This window comes from Suricata suricatta, chromosome 1 (assembly GCF_006229205.1).
Source record: "Suricata suricatta isolate VVHF042 chromosome 1, meerkat_22Aug2017_6uvM2_HiC, whole genome shotgun sequence".
Lineage (NCBI taxonomy): Eukaryota > Metazoa > Chordata > Mammalia > Carnivora > Herpestidae > Suricata > Suricata suricatta.
The window spans coordinates 37,923,289-37,944,123 of NC_043700.1; positions in this window are offsets into that span (position 1 = coordinate 37,923,289).

Here is a 20,835-nt window from a genome sequence, read left to right on the forward strand (position 1 = left end):
GAACAAAATGGGAGAGGCTGAAGCAGCAAGAAGATCTTTATTCAGAACTGTGCTGGGTTCTACTCCTGAAACCAAGACGACATTGTATGTTAACTAACTTGAATTTAAATTTTAAAAAATGTTCTCAGTGTTAGATGGTGGATAAAAGTGGGAAACACAAGACTGCTCCAAATCTCTAAGGCCTCTTTGAATGAAAAACAGGACAAGCACCAAGATTTTCTTATTGCAATGCTAACAAAACCAAAGGCATTATCTAGTAGAGAGGAAACTGCTCTATTTATTTATTCAGTATTTGGAGAATCCAAAGAAATATATCCCTGGAACTAAAATGGTCTTTGTAGGTCTTAAAATGAATGCTAGAGAAGATCTTATTCTATGTTTGAAATGGGCAATAGCTTTAGGAAATACTCTTGCAAACTTAAAAAATATTAGTTATAAGACCAGATTTTCCAATTTCAAATATTGCATATTCAGTCATATTTGATCTTTCTTGATCAGCCTGTAGTAGGTTGAACATTAACAAATAAAAGTTGAAATTAAAATAAGTAAATAAATAAAAATAAAATAATTAAAAAATAAAAGACCTCGTAGCTTGTCTTGGTTTGTGTGTGTGTCTCTCTCTCTTGTATCATTCACTCTGAAGGAAGCCAACTGCTACATCATAAGCAGACCTGTGGAAAGGCCCACATGGAGAGGAACTGCAGACTCCTGCCGCAGCCCCCCATGAGTTTGGAAGTGGATCCTCCCGCCCTAGTGAAGCCTTCCAGTGACCGCAGCATTGGCCTGTAGCCTCAGTGCAAATTCATGAAACCGCCTAATCAAGCCACTCTCCACTTCCTGACCTACAACACTGCCGTAGTGAATTTGTGTTGTATTAAGCTATAAGTTTGAAGAAATTTGTTAACAGCAATTGGTCTTGTTTCTAAGCCAGTTTTAGCTAGCTTTTGTATACAGAAACTTTCATGTACTGGATAACTTATTTAAATACAGATCCAGGACCTCGCCCCAAAGCTAGGGAATATAATGTCTGTGAGGCCCAGGCAAATGTATTTTGAGTAAGGACTCCAAGTGATTGGAATACAGATGGGGTTACAGATCATGCTATCAGAAACCCTGCTCCAGGCACTCCAGCTCAGACATTTCTGAATGCAATTGCCAAATTCATTTTTTTAAACATTAATTCTTCATTTTTCAGTTGCTAAAAATTCTTCAATGCCCTCTCCTCCTTCTTTTCTAAAACTAAGCCTAACCCTCTTGTCCACTTTCAAGAACCAGGACAATCTAGCATTAATCTTCCTCAGCTTTATCATTTTCCTAATACAAACCCTGCATCCAGATAATCTGGCGTTTTCCAGGCTCTCAAACCTAAACAGGTTCTGCAGCTTCACAGTATGGCCTTTGATGAAAATGTGTTCCCCTATAACTTGGCTTCTAAAAATCTTACCTATTCTTCAAACATCAATCCTTAGGAATCCTTTCCTGTCGAGCCTCCCTTCAGCCAGAAGCAATCCCTGCCTCTTCTGGGTGTACAGCATTTGTATTGTAAGTTAGCATTTAATACAGCCAAGAACCAGTTAATGAACACTCCCTAAGTACCAGGTTCTGTGGGGACCCTGGGGGACAGCAGAAAGCAAACAGCCAGGGCTCCTGCTGTTATCCTTGATGTATCAGTGACATGTACAGTAGCTGTGTGTATGTCTTATGTCTCTTTGAAATAATAAATGTTTTGATAGCAAGGGCTAATTCTATGCTAGTTTGAGTCTTCATCAACACCCAGGCACACAAAAGGTATTCAGTGCATGCTAGTTGAATGGATGTTGATACCCCAAATGAATGCGGACTATACACAAATGTTATAGTCATTCACTTAATGTGGAGCCTGGTATCTCTTGTTTTTTCTCTCCTTGTTTCCCTTCCATCCATCTTGTCATGTGCCTCTTTCCTGTATTTGTAAATATCTTCCTTCTCCTCTTATTTCTGTAGTTCTTTTTCCATCCTCTTCACCTGGTCTCCTTACCCTCTACCACTTTCCTTTTGGTTTCCTCTCTCCCAATTACCCAGTACTTTCTCTTTCAGTTAGCATAATCTGAAACAGAAAATATTTTTTCCCTTAATTTCAAAAGCAGACAATTAAAATGTTTCAGATTGCTCTCAAAAACATCGAGTGGCTCTGTTATTTACTCATGAGGCCCTCAATTACTTTTACCCTCCCTTTGGGCCAGCGCTCTCAATAGAATGCATTTGCCCATTCCATGATCCAGGATGAAATACTCCTGACAGAATGGGAGGTCTGGACAACCAGGCCTAGGCAATGAACTGGTGCAGAGCATCCACTGCTGGCTGGCCATGGGCCAGTTGGAGACATGTACCATGTGTGTCACCAGCACATGTGTTCAGGAGGGCCCCAATGCCCATCCAGGGGCAGTATTGCAAGAGAAAAGCCAAATATCTATTTACTAAATGCTAATTTTTAATGTGTCATTTGTAGTAATGGATGCCATGAAACAAATCCCCTACATTTTAGTGCACATTAAATGGCATTCTGTTTAGAACGTTAAGAGCTCTGCTACCCGGAGCCGTCATGTTCAGCCACAAGTGTGGCGCTGTACAACTGGAGGGACATCAAGCAGACTACAAAGCATAGGGTGCCCCCCAGAGACTTTTCACTTTTCCTAAATAAAGGTAAATTGTGTTTAGGTTCTACAGAAATGAAAGTTCCTTTCAGGTATTTTCTTTGTAAAAAAAAAAAAAAAAAGGATAAATACCAATAATATTTTTCCTGTCATATTTTATCATCAACATGAGAAACCCCAAGCACATTTTTAAATCTTAAAGAAGTTATGCATTTGTCCTGTAGTGAATATGAAGTAGATATAAAAGAAGATTAAAACATTTCAACTTTACTCAAAGCTGATCAAATTTCAAAATAAATCTCTGTTAAGTCATTATTCATCTCCCAAAAACCCAAAAGAATAAAACAAAAAAACAAAAAGGGATTGAAGGTGTACAATGATTTCAATTTTTGGCCAGTGGTTAGGTTTGATTTTGAACTGTTTTCATTCCTTTATGACTCTATGTGAGCTTTTATCCTTTCATCTTTGCAAATATCAAGATAAATTATTGGCCTTTGCATTCATCTTTGAAATACTCTAATTTTAGTGTTTTTCTCTGAATTACCTTTATGAACTTATTTCCTCAAAATCCATGATCTGGGTTGCTGATGAGACATTCTTCACTTCTTGTATTTCTGTAATGCAGTGGTTAGCAGCCTGCGGCCCAGGAACCACTGACCTGGCTTGTGTGTGGAATAAGACAACCTCTACCCAAGTAATATGGGGCATCTCGTGAATAGCCTGTATTAACCAGTACTGTTATCCAGGCCAAGGCTCTGAGAAAGGAGCAGAAAGCTTTTCCTAGAATTGTGGCACTCCCTGGATCTTCCCAGGTGGTTCTGAGTAGGTCTCTCAATGATAACAAAACCAAAGTCTCATCTCTTTCTTGGACCAGATTCAGAATCAGGTTTTGATTTCTTAACTTCTCTCTTCTTGCAGTCTTTGCAAAAAGTACACAAATTCATTTTAATTTTATAGGGGTTCATGCCAGTGAGCACAGAACCAGTCTCAAGCACATATTAAAATAACCCAGAGAGACTTAATATTTGTCCCTTTGTCTCCTCTCCCAAAGGGTTCTTATTTGATTGAAATGGTATGACACACAGACAGTAACGTTTTTTTTTTCCCAAAACATCCCAGGAAATCCTAATGTGTAGCCAAGGTTGAGAACCACTAAAATATAAACAAGGTTCATAGGTTATGGATTTTGAGGGAGTGGTAACGGCAACCCTTAGACTTTACTAAAACAAACATGAAGCTAGATATATTCATCTGTTAGGTTCTAGTCTTAATGTAAGTCCCACAACCTTGTCTGGAAATGGATGTTCCACCAAACCCAGCCTGCTACTTAAATGCAAACAAGAGGTGAGAGTGTGTGGCTTGTTGTGGTGCCTCAATGTATCTAACTTTCACTCCTTTCCTTCTTTTCACTGCTTTCTGGTTATGAAAATCAAATATTCCCTCTAGGTGATCTTGCTGAGGAGAACACTTCCCTCTGTAGACCCAAGATTCTGCCCCTCACACCAAGGGCTCCACATGTTCTCAGTCGTCCTGGTATTTCCTGGAACTAGCTGGAGTTTGGCCCCCTAGCAATTCCTGACCTGCCCACCAAACCATTTCCCTCTGGTATACTGTTTGCCTGAAGACTTTTCTCTAACTGGAAATTGGAGTTCATTCTGCCCTTGCATTAGGTAATACACTTTGCTCTTCCTTTAAGGGTATGTTTAAATAAGAGCCAGCTTATAGCCTCAGTGATAAGTGCCATTGTTTAGTTTGAGACAGAAAGTTGGTTTTTATTGGCATGTTAGTATTTCAATGACAAGGAAGTTTGTACAGCATCCAGCAGAGTGGAAGGCTATGGCCACTAAATGACAAATTATGCTATACAAATACAAAAATATGAAAGATGGCAGACTTTCCCTTATGGAATTTGTATCCACATAGAATGTATATAACCACACTTGCCAACCTTCATTAGGATTAACACTAAATCTTTATATGTACTCATTAAAAGACAATAAATTGTATAATGTTTAGGACTAGAAGGAATCTGGCCAATATCCGGACCCCATTCTGCAGCTGAAAATAAAATAAAGCTAAAACAAGGTTAGCCATTACAGGGCTAGTCATTGGCATATCTAGAATTTTAAAAAAATTTCAGATACATAACAAAAACTTTACAAAGTTTTTATACTATGTTAAATTAACTAGTTCTTACCTAACTGAATTCAGGAAAGAGTGAAGGCAACCACTGCCTGTGTCTCTCTCCTAACATAAAGCACCTTTGTGTCTTGATGAAGAGGTAGATGGGAACTGCCTTGGAGGCTGCACTACTTCGAGGCCAGCTGTTCAGGTACAGGATTCACTCTAGTCTTTGCTTACAACACTGGGCTCACAGTACAAGACCTGCAGATGTGACATTAAACTTTCAAGCTCCCTCTGGAGAAAACAAAGCGGAGGCTAGGACCCTATTACATATAATAAGTAGGTATTGATGAAACAGCCAATCGATTCTGAATGTTAGGTTCTGACCAAAGGAGGAAGCATAAGGAGAAAGAAGGGAAAAATGAGAAGGAATAGGGAATAGAGGAATCAATACCAAAAGAATAAAGACAGTGAAGGTGAATTTAAAAAATGAATACACAACTTAGTTGATTTCTTAAATAAGCTTTCCTCTGGTGCTTTCCTACGGAGCCTCAGATCCACGCTCCTTCCTTGTAGGGGAGTGGTTCAAACAACAGAGGAAGGAAGAATGCATCTGGCATCCAGTCATGATTTTGAGTCTTTAGTGGAGGAAGTATACATTATGAAGTGGTCATCACATAAGTCTAGTTGCCATACATCCTTATATAAAATACAAAATATTTTTCTTGTGATTAAAATTTTCAAGTCTACTCTTAGCAACTTTCAAATATATGATATAATACTATTGACTAGTAGTCACACTGTACATCCCATCTCCGTGACTTTATTTTATAATTGGAAGTTTGTACCCCTTGATCTCTTTCACCCATTTTACGCAACTCCTAACTCCTTTCCCCTCTGACAACCACCAATCTGTTCTCTGTATTGTTTTGTTTTAATAGATTCCATATATAAGTGAATCATCTTAGATATAATTATCTATCTCTGCTGACTTATTTTGCTTAGCATAATACCTTCAAGGTCCATTCATGCTGCAAATAGTAAGATTTTATTCTTTTTTTGGTTGGGTGAATGGATGGATAAATGGATGGATAGAAATAGATAGATAGATAGATAAACAGATAGACTAGCCACATTTTCTTTGTCCATTCATCCATCAATGGGCATTTAAGATTCTTTCTATACCATGGCTATTGTAAATAATGCTGCAATGAACATGGAAGTTCAGATAGCTTTTTGAGTTCGTGTTTTCATTTTCTTTGAATAAATATCCAGAAGTGGAATTGCTGGATCAAATGGTAGTTCGGCTTTTACTTTTTTGAGGAAGTTGTATATTGTTTTCCATCGTGATTGCACCAATTCACATTCCCACTGACAGTATACAAGGGTTCCCCTTTCTCCATGTCCTCAATACTTGTTATTTCTTGTCTTTTTGATAATAGTCTTTCTGATGTGTGTGAGGTAATTGTGGCTTTGATTTGCATTTCTCTTATGATTAGAGATGCTGAGCATCTCTTCATGTGCCTGTTGGCCATTTGTATGTCTTCTTTGAGAAAATGTCTATTCAGATCCTCTGCCCTTTTTTAGTTGAATTGTTTTTGTTGTCATTGTTATTGAGTTGTATATGTTCTTTTTAATTTTTGGATATTAACCCTTTATCAGATATATGATTTGCAAATATTTTCTTCACTTCAGTAGGGTTCCCTTTAATTTTGTTGATGGTTTCTTTAACTGTTCAGAAGCCTTTTAATTTGATGTAGTTCTATTTGTTTATTTTTGCTTTTGTTGCTGTTGTTTTTGAAGTGAGATCCAAAAATATATTGCCAAGAGTGATGTCAAGGAGCTTACTACCTATTTTATTTTCAGAGTTTTATGTTGGTCTTGCATTCAGGTTTTTAATCTATTTTGAGTTAATTTTTGTGCATGGTATAAGATAGTGGCCAAGCTTCATTCTTTTGCATGTGGCTGTCCAGTTTTCCAAACACTATTTATTGAAGAGACTCTTTCCCCACTGTATATTCTTGCCTCCTTTGTCATAAATTAATTGACCACATACATGTGAGTTTATTTCTTAGCTCTCTATTCTGTTTCATTGATCTGTGTGTCTATTTTTACTCTAATACCATGTTGTTTTGATGACTATAACTCTGTAATATAGTTTTAAGTTCAGTGTGATGCCTCTTGCTTTGTTCTTCTTTCTCAAGATGCTTGACTATTCTGGAGGATTTGTGGTTCCATGCAAATTTTAGGATTGTTTCTGTGAAAAATGATATTGTAATTTTGTTAGAAATTTTACTGAATTTAAGATTATTTTGGGTAATATGTATATTTTAATAATATTTATTTTTTAAACAATATTGATTTTTCCAACTCATGAGCATGGAATATCTTTCTATTTATTTGTGCCTTCTTCAGTTTCTTTGGTGTCTTACAGTTTCCAGTGTATAGGTCTTTGACCTCCTTGGTAAAACTTATTTCTAGGTAGTTTTTTTTTTTTGATACAATTGTAAATGGGCTTGTTTTCTTAGTTTCTCTGATAGTTCATTCTTAGTATATACAAATACAACAGGTGTTTATACAAGCATACCTCACAGATATTGTGGGTTCATTTCCAAACCACCACAATAAAGTAAGTATCACAATAATGCAATCCAAATAATTTTTTGTTCTCTAGTGTATAAAGTTTTATTTATCCTATCCTATAGTCTATTAAGTTTGCAATAACATTATGTCTAAAAAACAATGTACATACATTAAAAATACTTTATTGCTAAAATATGCTATCAGTTGAACTTTCAGTGAGCTGAAATCATTTTGATGATAAAAGGTCTTGCCTTGATGGTTGCTGGAGGATCACGGTAGTTGCTGGAGGACGGAGCGGCTGTGACAATTTAAAGTAAGACAACAATGTAGTTTGCGACATTGATTGATTCTTCCTTCCACTTGAACATTTAGAGGCCTGGTTAAGGGTTATTTATATTATTATAGGGTTATTAATTGACCTGATTTCAGTATTGTTTTATCTCTGGGAATAGTGATGCCCAAGGATAGAGAGGCAGAAAAACAGTCAGTTGATGGAGTCAACACACACACAATGTTTATTGATTAAGTTTGCTGTTTTATATGGGTGTGGGTCATGGTGCCCCCAAATAATTACAATAAAAACATCAAATATTCCTGATCACAGATCACCCTAATAAATATGATAAAAACAATAAGGCTTGAAATATTGTAAGAATTACCAATATGTGACAGAGACAGGAAGTGAGCAAATGCTGTTTTAAAAATGATGCTGATAGATTTGCTTGATGTAGGCTTGCCACAAAACTTAAATTTGTGAAAAATAATATCTGATGTGCAATAAAACAATCTCAAAAATAAATAAAAAATACTAAAAAATTTAGACATTTCCCTACATATGGATTTTTATAAAATCACATACATAAATAATGACAGTTTTACTTCTTCCTTCCCAATCTGAATACCTTTTATTTCTTTTTCTTGCCTAATTGCTCTGGCTAGGAGTCTCAATACTATATTGAATAAAAGTGACTAGTGTGGGCATTCTTATCTTATTCCTGACTCTACAGAAAAGATTTCAGCTTTTCACTGTTGAGTATGACATTAACTGAAGGCTTCCCATATATGGCCTTTATTATGTTGAGGTGTATTCTGTCCATACTCACTTTGTTGAAAGTTGTTATAAGTATATGTTGAATTTTGTCAAACTTCTGCATTTATTGAGATGATTATATGATTTTTAATCTTCATTTCATGAATGTGGTGTATCACATTGATTGATATATAATTGTCTACTTTAAATTGATAGCAAATTAAACCAGAATGTATTCTAAAGCTCTGCTTTTTTTTTCCTGGAGTTTTATCTTATTCTTTCATTTGGAACATAGTCCTCTGTCTTCTCATTTTTCTGACTCTCTGTGTTTGTTTCTATGTATTAAGAGAAACAGCTATCTCTTTCCATTTTAAAGGAGTAGCCCTATGTAGGAGATGAACCTTATCTTTAACCTTGCCTTCGCTCTTATATCTCAAACTCTCTATTTCAGATCTGCTGAGTCTGGCAGCAGCCACAGGAGCATCAGGGAGTGGCAGAGCACCAACCCACAAGGGGCAAGACACTTTCCCACCAGGTCACACAGTGGATTGGTGCCAGCAAGATAGAGGGAAAGAATAAAGATGCTGCCTGCCTTTGTTGGCATTAGAAGGTAGAAAAAGAGTTCCAAAAATAGCATCTGCTACTGCCTTTGTCCCCTTCTAGCCCTTTGGCAGATGCCTTAATGTTAGCAAATGAATCTACCTCACATGTGATCTGGGTACTTTTCAAACTGCTACTTTTGTGCTGGGTCATGGATCAAAGGAGTCTGTACATGAGCCCTCTACGAGCAGAATCTACCTTCCTTACAGCTCTATGTTTTTCTTGGATGTAAGGTTTGTTGGTTTTTGAAGCCAGATGCTGTGGGAGGTTATCTCTCAGGTTATGTCCCAAGGGTTGGGGTGTTGGAGATGAGGCAAAAGCCTTTTGGTTTTCAGAGAGAAGCTCTGTGGGTGGGAGATTCCCCCCAACTCCTCCTGTTGTGGGTCACATGGGAGGAGTGAGGTTTTTAGAAAGACTGTGTTTCTACTTTTCTTACCTATCTTGATATGACCTTTTAATCCTTGATTGCAGACGAGCTGTTCAGATAGTTTTCAGGGTTTTTAAGGAAGGAATTGTTGTATGTGTAGCCATACATTTGTTTTATCTATGGGACGAGGTAAGTTTAGGCTTTTACTAAGCTACCATCTTGAACTGCCTCCTCTAAAAGCATAAGTATTATTGCTAGTTTTGCTACGTGGTGAGCAACCCTCCTAAACTGGTTGAATAAAAAGTCTAGTTAAATGCAGGAAAAAAAGACTCAAATCATCTGTGTTTTTAAATAATGTTTCCTGGTTAGACTTCAAGGAAGTAGCATATACAACTAAAGAGATGACACTTAACAGTTAGAAATAGTTTTAGTCTTCCGTGGGTGCTGTAAATGATAATGGCACTGTAACTTTGTACAGATTAATACGTCAGAGCACCTTCAAACTATTATTTAATTCAGTTCTTACAACATGTTTGGAAAAATAGACCTTTGATCTTAATTGACAAATGAAGACACTTAGTTACAGGCCATTTCAAGGATTTGCCTAATTTATAAAGTAAGTACAGTAAACCAAACTGTTGTATAGTAAACTGTATATATAGTAGAGCGACCAGGGCTGAGATTCAGGATCTTTAACATCCATTCTAAGGCTTTTCCTCCTACATCCTACTGTCTCTGGCACTCTGTCATTTCCCCTACATGTGTAGTAAAGCTGGAACTTGGTCTTCTTATATTTGTATCCCTGGAGTGTAGCCCAGTGCATGATATAGGGTAGGTACTTAATACATCTTTGCTGAATACATGAATGAATCTTAAATTTGGGCTTTCCCAGAAAGAATCAGTACCTCTATGAATAGTCTGAGTAAGCTCATTTTAGCCTTGTAGCCTAAGAAATTATTAACATGTTTTATGGAATTATCTTATTCCTACAAATGGCTCCTGTAACTTGAATGTTTTGAGATGAGATACTATTCTGTATGAAAGGAAGGGATAATCTTTGGAGGATTATATTATCATCCTGCCACAGATTCATATATCTCTATATTTATTTTCCCTTGAATTTTTATTATTTCTCAAATTATCATTAATTACATGCAATAATATACATCTTTTATCCCTAGGATGTGAATGACACATACAAGTAACTACTGTTTTTAAATACATGAAATCTGACCCAGAAGATTATTATTATAATTGGTATTGCAATTTTAGTAATATACCATCTCAAATTGTTATTCCATAGTTTAATTGTCCTTGGTTGTCCAACTAGATTATAAATTCCTTTGGATCAATCTTATGCATTTTGTTCATTTTACATCTCCCTCATGCCTAATAAAGAACCATATACACAAAGATGGATTTCTGAGTACACAAATCAAGGCAAAGAATGCAGTATGCCCTTGAGAGAGTTCTTGTGAGGTCTGAAAATGCTTGTGAGAAAATATTTGTTTTTTTAATTTTCATCTTGATCCAACTTAATAGATATTGTAGTTAGAATGGAATTCTGTTTTATTAAACTCCTCACAATATTTCCTAAGAGTATATACTTTTTGTAATGAAACTTTCTGTTAGTAGGAAAATATAAACAGAATTGAGAAAGCTAATTCTAGGATATTTGAGTTAAGAAAAGAAGCCACATATGGCTCTTCTCTTCCTTCTCTTCCAGCTTTTCTGTCTTTTCCTCTTCACCTAACGTGTTTAAAATCTCCAGGTGTGTACTGTCCATTGCTAAAGTGAGAGGGAAATGAATGATTGCTTTTGCCTGTTTGTCAAACATGTAGTTATTATTGCTGGGGAGACAGGTAACTAGAAGAAACAGTCTCTGATGGCAATAAGCATAATATCTAAAAAGGAGAAATGTTATGAATAAAAACTATTGTAGTATTTTTATTTATTTTTAAATATTTATTTATTTTGAGATATATATATATATATATATATATATATATAGAGAGAGAGAGAGAGAGAGAGAGAGAGAGAGAGAGAGAGAGAGATAGGAAGAGTGCAGGCAGGGGAGGGGCAGAGAGAGAGGGGAGACATACAGTCTGAAGCAGTCTTTAGGCTCTGAGCTGTCAGCACAGAGCCCGACAGGAGGCTTGAACCCATGGACCATGAGATCATGACCTGAGCTGAAGTTGGAATCTTAACCAACTGAGCCACCCACGTGCCCTCTTAATAATTTTAACAAAGGGGTAGAAAGTATAAATACCACAAAGGTTGCAGAGACAAAGCTGTGAGTGTTTAGGAGAAGACAGAGTATATCAGTCTGGTAGGATCTACATCTTGTGTATGGCACACTCTGATGTTCGCTGATGGGTCAGGCTGCCCCAAATGTACCACTTTGGCTATTGATTTTTTCTAATTTTTTAAATGTTTATTTACTTTTAAGAGAGAGAGAGAGAGAGAGAGAGAGAGAGAGAGAGAGAGACAGGGTGCAAGTAGGGGAGGGTCAGAGAGACAGGGAGACAGAATCTGAAGCAGGCTCCAGGCTCCGAGCTGTAAGCAAAGAACCTGACACGGGGCTCAAATTCATGAACTGAAAGATCATGACTTGAGCCAAAGTCAGACTGAGCCACGCAGGTGCCCTTGGCATATTGATTTTTTAAATTAAAGTTACTTAAGCAACAGCCACTGCAAAAAGGACACTTATTCTCCTTTGTACTCCTGAAAGCAGAAAATAAATCTCCCATGTAAAATGTATACTCCCTGTACCAGGAGGTGAAGAGATAGAGAATTCAGGGCTAAGAGGCTGTATGAGTAAATCTTGTTACTTCACTAATTTACTGCCCCACACTCAAACTTCTCTGTCTTGTCACTTCTTTACAAATTTATTATTTCTGAAATATATGAAAGCTTCCTGCTTTGGTCACTTCTTGAACATTATATTTTTATGAGCATATGAAATTAAATCTGCTTTTCTCCTGTTTCTTATGTCAGCTTAATTATTAGGCTATCCAAGAAACCTATAGGTGAAGAAAAATTTTCCTCCTTTACATTATCATAAAATTTGTTTTACATTTTCTCCTTATTTTTATAGCTTGGTGGCAAGGAAATGAGAATTTGTGGGGCAGTCACAAAGGCAGTTGGGGTTCTTAGTGAGGCTGAACACAGAGTAGGATTTTAGGAACATTTTCTTAATTAGAAATCTTTAGTTCTCTGGTTTGATCTTTCCAGCTCGTATCAGTTATCTCTTACTGTATAACAAACGCCTCATAACTGAGTTAACGTTAAACAATAACACTGACTTGCCTGGATGGTTATTCTGCTGGTCTTGCCTGGGCTCACTCGTGTGAGTCAGCAGAAACCTGGGACAGGCTGGAACGGCTGGACATCTCCCTGCACATGGACTTTTACTCTCGAGGAGTCTTCACATAGCAGCAGCAGCATTCCAGGAACACAAGTCCCAGTGCATTACAACGCATATGTTGATGTCCTCCTATTGGCTGAGGAAAGCCACAGGGCCAAGTCCAGTTAAAATAAGAGGAGCCACACAGTGGCATAGATACTGGGAGCTATTAGTGTAACAATCTACCACACAATCCAGTACAGGACTCTCTAGAATATGAACTGCATGCTCAATGAAGCTCAGAGTTATATAGGAATTTATTCTCCAGTGTCCAGGGATGGTTTATCTCTGCAGATGTCTGATATGGAGTGACTGGACAACTAATAAATTGTAATAAACCACTGCAGTACTTCCTATAAGGATCCTTCTTCCTTTCTCCTTTTTTCCTTTCTTTTCTCTCCTTCTCTTCCTATTTTCCTTCCTTCTTTCCTTCTATCCTTCCTTCCTTTCTTCTTTCCTTCCTTCTTTCTCTCTCTCTCCCCTTCCTTTTTTCCTTCCTTCTAGGAAGGCAATTACTTGCTCATGCTAGTGAGCCCTCCAGTAGCATTAAAGACTAGATCTCAATCTAATGATCTATACACAAACAACCTTCCTCCTCATCTGTCCACTGTGGATATGTGGCCTCCAGTTTCATCTACTTTAAACTATACATTTGAGGATTTCTTGTCTAATATTTTATGTGATTTTCAATGTTTTTAATTAATTGACTTGATATTTCTTTTGCTTTTCAATGCCATAAATGACCCTTATTTACTTGATAATTAATTTCTCATTAATTTTGTTTTTATGACATTTAACATTAACGTAAAGAGTAAAGAGGAATGGCCCCAAACCAGATTTTATAGCACTGAAACTTACATTCCAAAAACTGTATTTCCTTCTGCTTATTATTAACATTGCTTTACCTTGTTTTAGCTGTCAATCTCACTATGAGAACATAGTCTGATGTAGGATCACTTGGGTTGTTTTTCAGAAAAGAGATGATGATTCCACATCAAACAAGCCTCTATTTGTAACCATAAATGAGTTCAAACTACATTTTAAATAGATTTTAGTTTTCATTAAGCCTAAAGGTACAATTTAATAAACAATAGAATGCCAAATAGGAGCAGGATATTGAGTCCTTCTTTCTATTGTGCTCTTTGTAAGAGTCAGAATATCCCAGTGTGTAAGGCCATTATGTGGGGGATAGGCTTCTAGAAGCCTAACATTAATTCTCTCAGCTTGCACGACCTGATTTAAACCAGGAAGTAACTTGGACATTTGAATAGGAAGTACTCTAGCAAGTCATATCCTCGGTCTTATATATAAGGTTGAGGTTAAACAAAGAAAGAAACCAAACCTCATTACCTACCTCATGAGCAAAAATGCAAGTTTTGGGAGATCTCTATCACCCATGAATTGCCTTGCACTTCATCATTATCACTATCATTTTTATTCAAATTGTTCTCCTTACTGGTCCTCAATGAGCAAATTTTGTTCAGGCACACGTACATTTGAAGGAAATGAAGCAAATGAGGGGGCATCACAGAAAATGTCATAGTCTTTCTTTTGGCTCAGTGAAGCAATTTTAAGGTGAAGGGATGTAGCAGTGAGCCACATATGGGGTTGGGACACCGAGGCTTTTCTTTCCAGGTAACACTTTCATTTGGGCTAGCACGGGCTCAGCATGCCAAGACCAAAAAGGCTGAGCCCTGAACACAAGGGGTGTTGCATTTTGTACAATTTTTGCTCCTTTGTCTCCATGTATGGTAACATACTGTCTGAATGGGCAGCCTATGTTACAGAGTCATGAGAAATGTCACACATGCACACATAGCCAGGTTGTCTTCTTTTGTCTTGAAGTTTTCACCACACTCCTTAAGGAGGGACTCTACCACTTTCTCCCTTTGATGCTTGGAACCCTTATTTTGGGTCAAAGAGCATCATCTTGGTTTAGGGGTTTAGATTTCCATCACATACATGGCTGTTTTCCTTTCAACAATTACCTCAATGCGGTTGGAAACAGACTGTATAACCAGGGGAACTATGCAAGGTAGGATTAAGCAAGTTTCCCAAATCAAGAGGATAAGACCTGTGAGGGTTTTGAATCCCTCAAGGGTTGAAAACCATCCTCCAAATAACTCCCTGGGGTTCCAATCTTTCCAGGTCTGGAATGGGACATGAGCAAGCTTTCTCATTTGACCTGTGATCTCCTCTATGAATTTTCCTTCATTATCTATCTGTAGGCAGCACTTGCTCAGGTTAAACTTTCCACAAACTCCTCCCTCAGAAGCAAGCAAGTAATCTAAGGGCAAGCAATTCTGATAGATAGCATTGTGTATTTTAGTTTGCTGCTTGACTAGTAAGGTAAGAGCTATGGCAGTTTCACTGGTTATCATTTCTATAACTGCTTGCAGTCTGATCGTGTGGTTTAGCATGTAAGTGGGAGCACAGTAGCCCAAGGACCCATCCTCTGCCCAGGTGGCAGTGCCGTAACATTGGATTATATGTCTGGGAAAACATTCATCACCTTTCCAACTGCCAATTTCTAGGGCACATTGTTTCCCTTGAGTCTCCTTGTCCCCATGCATTTGGACTCCCAAATGTTCCCCTCTGGCAAGTAGTAGCAGGAAGAAAGATGGACAAATAGTTCCCAAAACACTTGGCCCTGATGAGCCTGAGGGAAGTACTGTATAGGCTGTCCTTCCACATATTGGGTATAGTTCACCCAGGGCCTTCCACTCGATGACTGTGTCGACACTGTCCCAAGCCTCTTGGAGGTAAGAGAAGTTAGTCAAGGGGTGGAGATCTGGTTCAAGGAGATCTGGGGTTCCCCACCATTGGATTTCCCAGGCAGTTGAGTTGTAAAATCTTTGGCATAGGCCTGTTAAGCTTCCAACAGAGATGGTGAACTTTTTTCCCTATTGAGCAAGGCAGTTTTTCTCAATAATTGAGGTTTTGTGGAGCCAAACCCCAGTAGTAGGACTAGAGTATTCTGTTCCATTATAAAGTTCATAGGGATCTAATTCTCTACCTCCCATGGCCATTGATCCCCCGTATTGGCTTCTCCACATGCATAGCAAGAACAGATTTTGAGAGTCTGGGCTACAGTCTCTCCTAGGGCTAGAAACAAGTTCCTTGCTGTGACTGAGATGGGAGGGGAGCTACTTCTTACTTCTTCATTGAAGGAGTAGAAGACTTGATGGGACTTGTTTGGACGGGCCGTAGTGACTCTCTTGAAATGTAGCACAGTCCTTGGGTCTCTGCCTCACCCATGAATCCAGATGCCAGTTCAGGTGCCCCACTGCCATTTGGAATCTCCTGGGTTAATGATGGTAAAATTTACAGGGTTACATGCCTTTGATTGACAGCCTGATGTAGGAGCCCCCTTCTGAAGGAGTGCTGTTGTGGCTTCTTTTTTTCCAAGTAGCCCATGAAACACAGCTCCAGCTGGGGCATAAAAACTCAGGTGTTTAGGCACATAAACCATTTTTCCTCACACATGTATTTGTCATTGAGTCAGTATTCCCACTCCCAATCTAAGCCTCCATATGGTATATCAAGAGCCTTTGGGCCCTCTATGACAAGTACCCGCTTTTTTCTTAAAACAGATGCCTCTGGGCCAATATCTATAACCACACATATGTCAAACAGCATTGATATCAGTCATTTTGGGTTAGTAATTTGTGTCCAGCTGACCAAGGCCCTGCCCTGTTGGTAGGATTGGACTTCTAACCAATCTGCACTGGGGAAGTATTGTGAGTCAAAGCAAGTGTATTGACTCTCCCATTGGCAGATAGCATAGGTGGTCTTATTGTGTCTGTAGGTCCCCAGGAGTTTTCCTTGGCATGAGAAGTGGGTATGGTATAGTAAGGTCCAAGTGACCCATCGACAGACGTGGCCTGACCTGGTTATGCAAATACATTGGTCACATGATGAGGAATCTACATCTACTGAAGTGGTCCAGATTAGAAGCAACCAATGCCAATGAAGCATCCTATCCATAAAAGGAGGGTAAATGCTAACAGAAACCTCTTACACACTCCCACCTGGCTGGGGCGGCCTCTGCCAATCTTACGGTGAAAAGTAGAGCAAGAATCATGACAGTGTGACACAAAGGGTGATGGTGCATCACAGTAAGGAAATAGATACAGAAAATAAAGACAGTCCATTTGTTCCACCAAACTGTCAATTCCTGAAGCTTCTGCCATGCATAGATTAGTCAGCTTCCAGAGTGACTAAAGCAGGGCTGCAGTTATGGAGACTCTGGAGTTGCAGATTGCTTCTTTCATATGGTCAGCTTGCATAGCATTGATGGATCAGGAATACACTCCCGGTTTCGAGATGCTGGCTTCACTCTGCTATGGTGAATCCAGGGACCCACCTCACCTACCTTTACTGCAGTGGGGGTGGACAAAATGACAGTGAATGGACCCCTCCAGAGGAGTTTTAAGGATTCCTTCACCCAAACAGCATCTCCTGGTTTAAAATGGTGAGTGCCTGGGGTCAGACTCCCTAACCCAGTGGTGTAAGATGATTAGGGTAGAGTCAAGCGCCCACATATATTGCTTTGAGTTACATTGCCTGTCTCATTTAGATACCCCTATGACCTTGATCATGGGAGGAGGACAACCATGAAGAATTTTATAAGGGAGAATCTTGCCTGCTTAGTGGGGCTATACCTGATTCTGAACAAGGCAATTGGCAATACCTGGTTCCAGTGTAGGCGGGTTTCCTGACATAGTTTACTTAATTAAAGCTTCAGGATTTAGTTCCACCTTCCCAGAGGTCTGGGGTCAGTATGCCATGTAGAACTTCCAGGTGATCTTTAGCCCCTTTGCCACCAGCTGTACCTCCTCAGCCATGAACGCTGGGTTATTGTCTGATCCCATAGTGATAGGTTTCACGAATCGAGGATTGATTCATTATAGAAGTCAGTCCACTTCATGTGCCTTTTCTGTGTGAGTAGGAAAGGCTTTCACCCAGCCTGAGAAAGTGCACATGAAGACCAACAGATATTTATAGCCTTGGACTCAGGGAAGTTCAGTGAAGTCCATCATCATATTTCCAAATGGGGCTCCCCCGACACTCTGCATCCCAGGGGCAGCCTTGGTTCACTGATGTGGTTTATTCTGGGCACACGTTTGACATTGCTCACATACTGCTCAGGTTATGCTGGAGAGTTGAGGGACATAGAAATATCAACTCAACGTAGTCTGAGAGCTGTGCAGCCAATATGAGTTTCTTGATGAAACTGCTTGACAAAAGCTGGAACCAGGGACTCCCTGGCATTGCTGCTCAGCTGTCTTCAAGTGTCCATCCACCTAGGAGGTAGCTTCCATTTTCAGTCTTAAACCAGGTACTCTTGTGTTGTGGTAATAAGGGTCCCATTCTGCCAATGGACTAGAGAACAGTGCTGTGGTTAACGCCACTGATTTTGTGTTCCTTTGGAGGCTGAAAACTTTACCTCTTGGTTTGTGTTATGGTTTCCATGTGCAGCCATGATGTCTCCCCTTTGATGGCCCTGGAAATTCATGACTACCAGTCTTTTAGGGGCCCACACAGGGTCTAAAAGTTCAAGGATTTCCTTACCATATTTTATGTCTTTCCCTCCTGAGTTTATTGGACCCATCTCTTTATATAAAGCCCCATGTACGTGGAGGGTGGGGAAGGCATACTTAGAGTCTGTGTGTATAGTGACATGTATCTCTGCCACCAGTTGGAGGGCTCCTGTTAGTGCAATGAGCTCTGCCTTCTGTGCTGAAGGCCCCTTTGGCAGGGGTTTGGCTTCAATGGTAGAATTCAGGGTCACCACGGAGTACCCTGCAAGGCATTCTCCCTCTTTCACAAAACTGCTACTGTTGGTGAAATACTCAGTGTTGGGGTCCTTCAGGGGATGGTCCCACAAGTCTGGCTTGCTGGAGAACACCTAATCTATGACATCAATCAGTCATGATCTGGTTGACCTGGCCCAGCAGGCAGTAGGGCTACAGGGTTTAGGTTCCTCACTACTTCTAGGTGAATATGTGGGTTCTCACATAGCATTCTCTATCTGATCATCTGAGTGTTGGTTCACCAGAATTGTCCCTTGTACTTCATTAATGTCAATACTGATTGTGGCACTCAGACTGTCAGTTCTTGTCCCACCGTTAACTTGTCAGCCTCAGACACTAAGAAGGTGGTGACTGCAAGTGGCCATAGGCAGGATGGCCAACCTTGGGCAACAGAATCAAGCTGCTTGGAGAGATATGCCGCTGGGTGATGCCATGACCCCAACAGCTGGGTTAGGGCTCCCACCGCGATGCCAATATGTTCACGAATGTACAAGAAGGGCTTGGACATGTCTGGGAGCCTCAGACCAGGTGAGTTGGCCACGGCCAGTTTGATCTCTTCAAAGGCCTTTGCTGTACTTGCTCCCATAACAGAAGTAGTTTTACAAAATAGAATGGTATTAAATGTTGTAACTGCTGCATAAGGTGCAATATGCGCTATCATAAAGACTGAATGCTGTGTATACATTCCAGATTGCCACATAAACATTTCTGGGTTTCTAACTGACATGGACAAATTGGTACTCTAAAAGACCCTTCCCTTTCTTTTACTGACTGGTTAAACTCCTGGACAGGAGGATTTTTGCTATCAAAGGACTCTTATTTGGGCTTCTTTTCTTCTTGCTTCTTTGCTGGGAGCCGCACCAGCCTTGCTGGATGACAGGGTCACAGTAAGGAAATGGCAGACGTGCATGGCTCCTGCCATGAGAGGCAGAAACTGGTATCTCCTTCTGTTATTACTGCTCATGTGAAATTAAGCCTGTTGCTATTGATTAGGCCTCACAATGTTCCAAGTCATACCGATATTCCCCACATAGATACCTCATGGGAAGAAGCATATTCCCACCTCTATAAAGAGGGATTTAAACAAAGCACTGCAGATGTTTTTTTCGAAAGGCTCTTCTAATAAGCCTCACAAACTTAAGGTATAGGTAATGAAGGGGGTTAAAGAACACAAGATTTACTATTAACTCTGGCCCTAATTTAGGAATAAGAAACAAACAAGAGCCAGGCATAAGTTACTGCACATAACTTTGCTAATTTGGTGCCCATTGTGAGAATGGGTAAGAGTAGTTACAACTTAAACTCATATGCAAAGGCCGGCTGGTCTAGGGCGCCTATGGTGCTCACACCTTCAACATCAAAGAACAAGGTTGACAAAAGGTTTATTTACTAACCATCCAGAATACATTCTTCCTCCTGTGAGCCAGACAGAATGCATGAATCTTAGCGTTATTGTTATAAATAAATGTGTTTGCTGTCTGCTTCTCACTGAAAACATTCTGCTATCTTCTTAGTTGTAAGATTTACTACTGGTTCAAACAAATATGTATGTTATCTGCTTTTCACTGAGAATATCTTGTTATCCTATGATGTGTAAATTACCTCATTGTAATTAGAGTAGTTCTGCAAAAATGCCTCTGTAAAACCTGTTTCTGCACCCTTTTCAAAGCATCTTATCTCTGAGAGTTATTTGTAAAAATTTCACTTTTTGATGTCATGTTAACACTTAAATCTATAAATAAAGACTCAAAACTGGATAGGATAGAGATGCCGGAAACACATGGCTCTCTCACTCCATTTTTTGCCGAAGCCGTCACCCCTTCAGGGGACCCTGGACCTGCTGGAGCTGGACTCCAGCACTACTCTAATCATGCTTTGCTATTTTCTCCCATGGTTCTTCACCTGGTGCCAAGACTCCTTTACTGCTCTAACTTCAAGCTGATAGATGATTCTCTCTGTTCAAGGAGACTCCCATATGTTATCAACTCTAGACACAGCTGCCTTGGCCTTCCATAGTTTCTATTAAATCCCAACTGATCAATGTTGACCCATAGGTACAGACATCTCTATGCCTCTCATTCAATATGAAGCAGTGACAGAAGATAAGGTCTTCCATCCTCAGCAACTTTAAAGACTTAAGGCTCAAAGTTGTTCAGGGGGGAATGTAGAAGCTCCTTTTAGGCAACTAACTTGAACAATGGAAACCTGAATAAGGTAGAAGGATCTACGGGGCTGCCCCCCCTCCCCCCGCCCCCACCCCCAGGCTGAGTACAAAC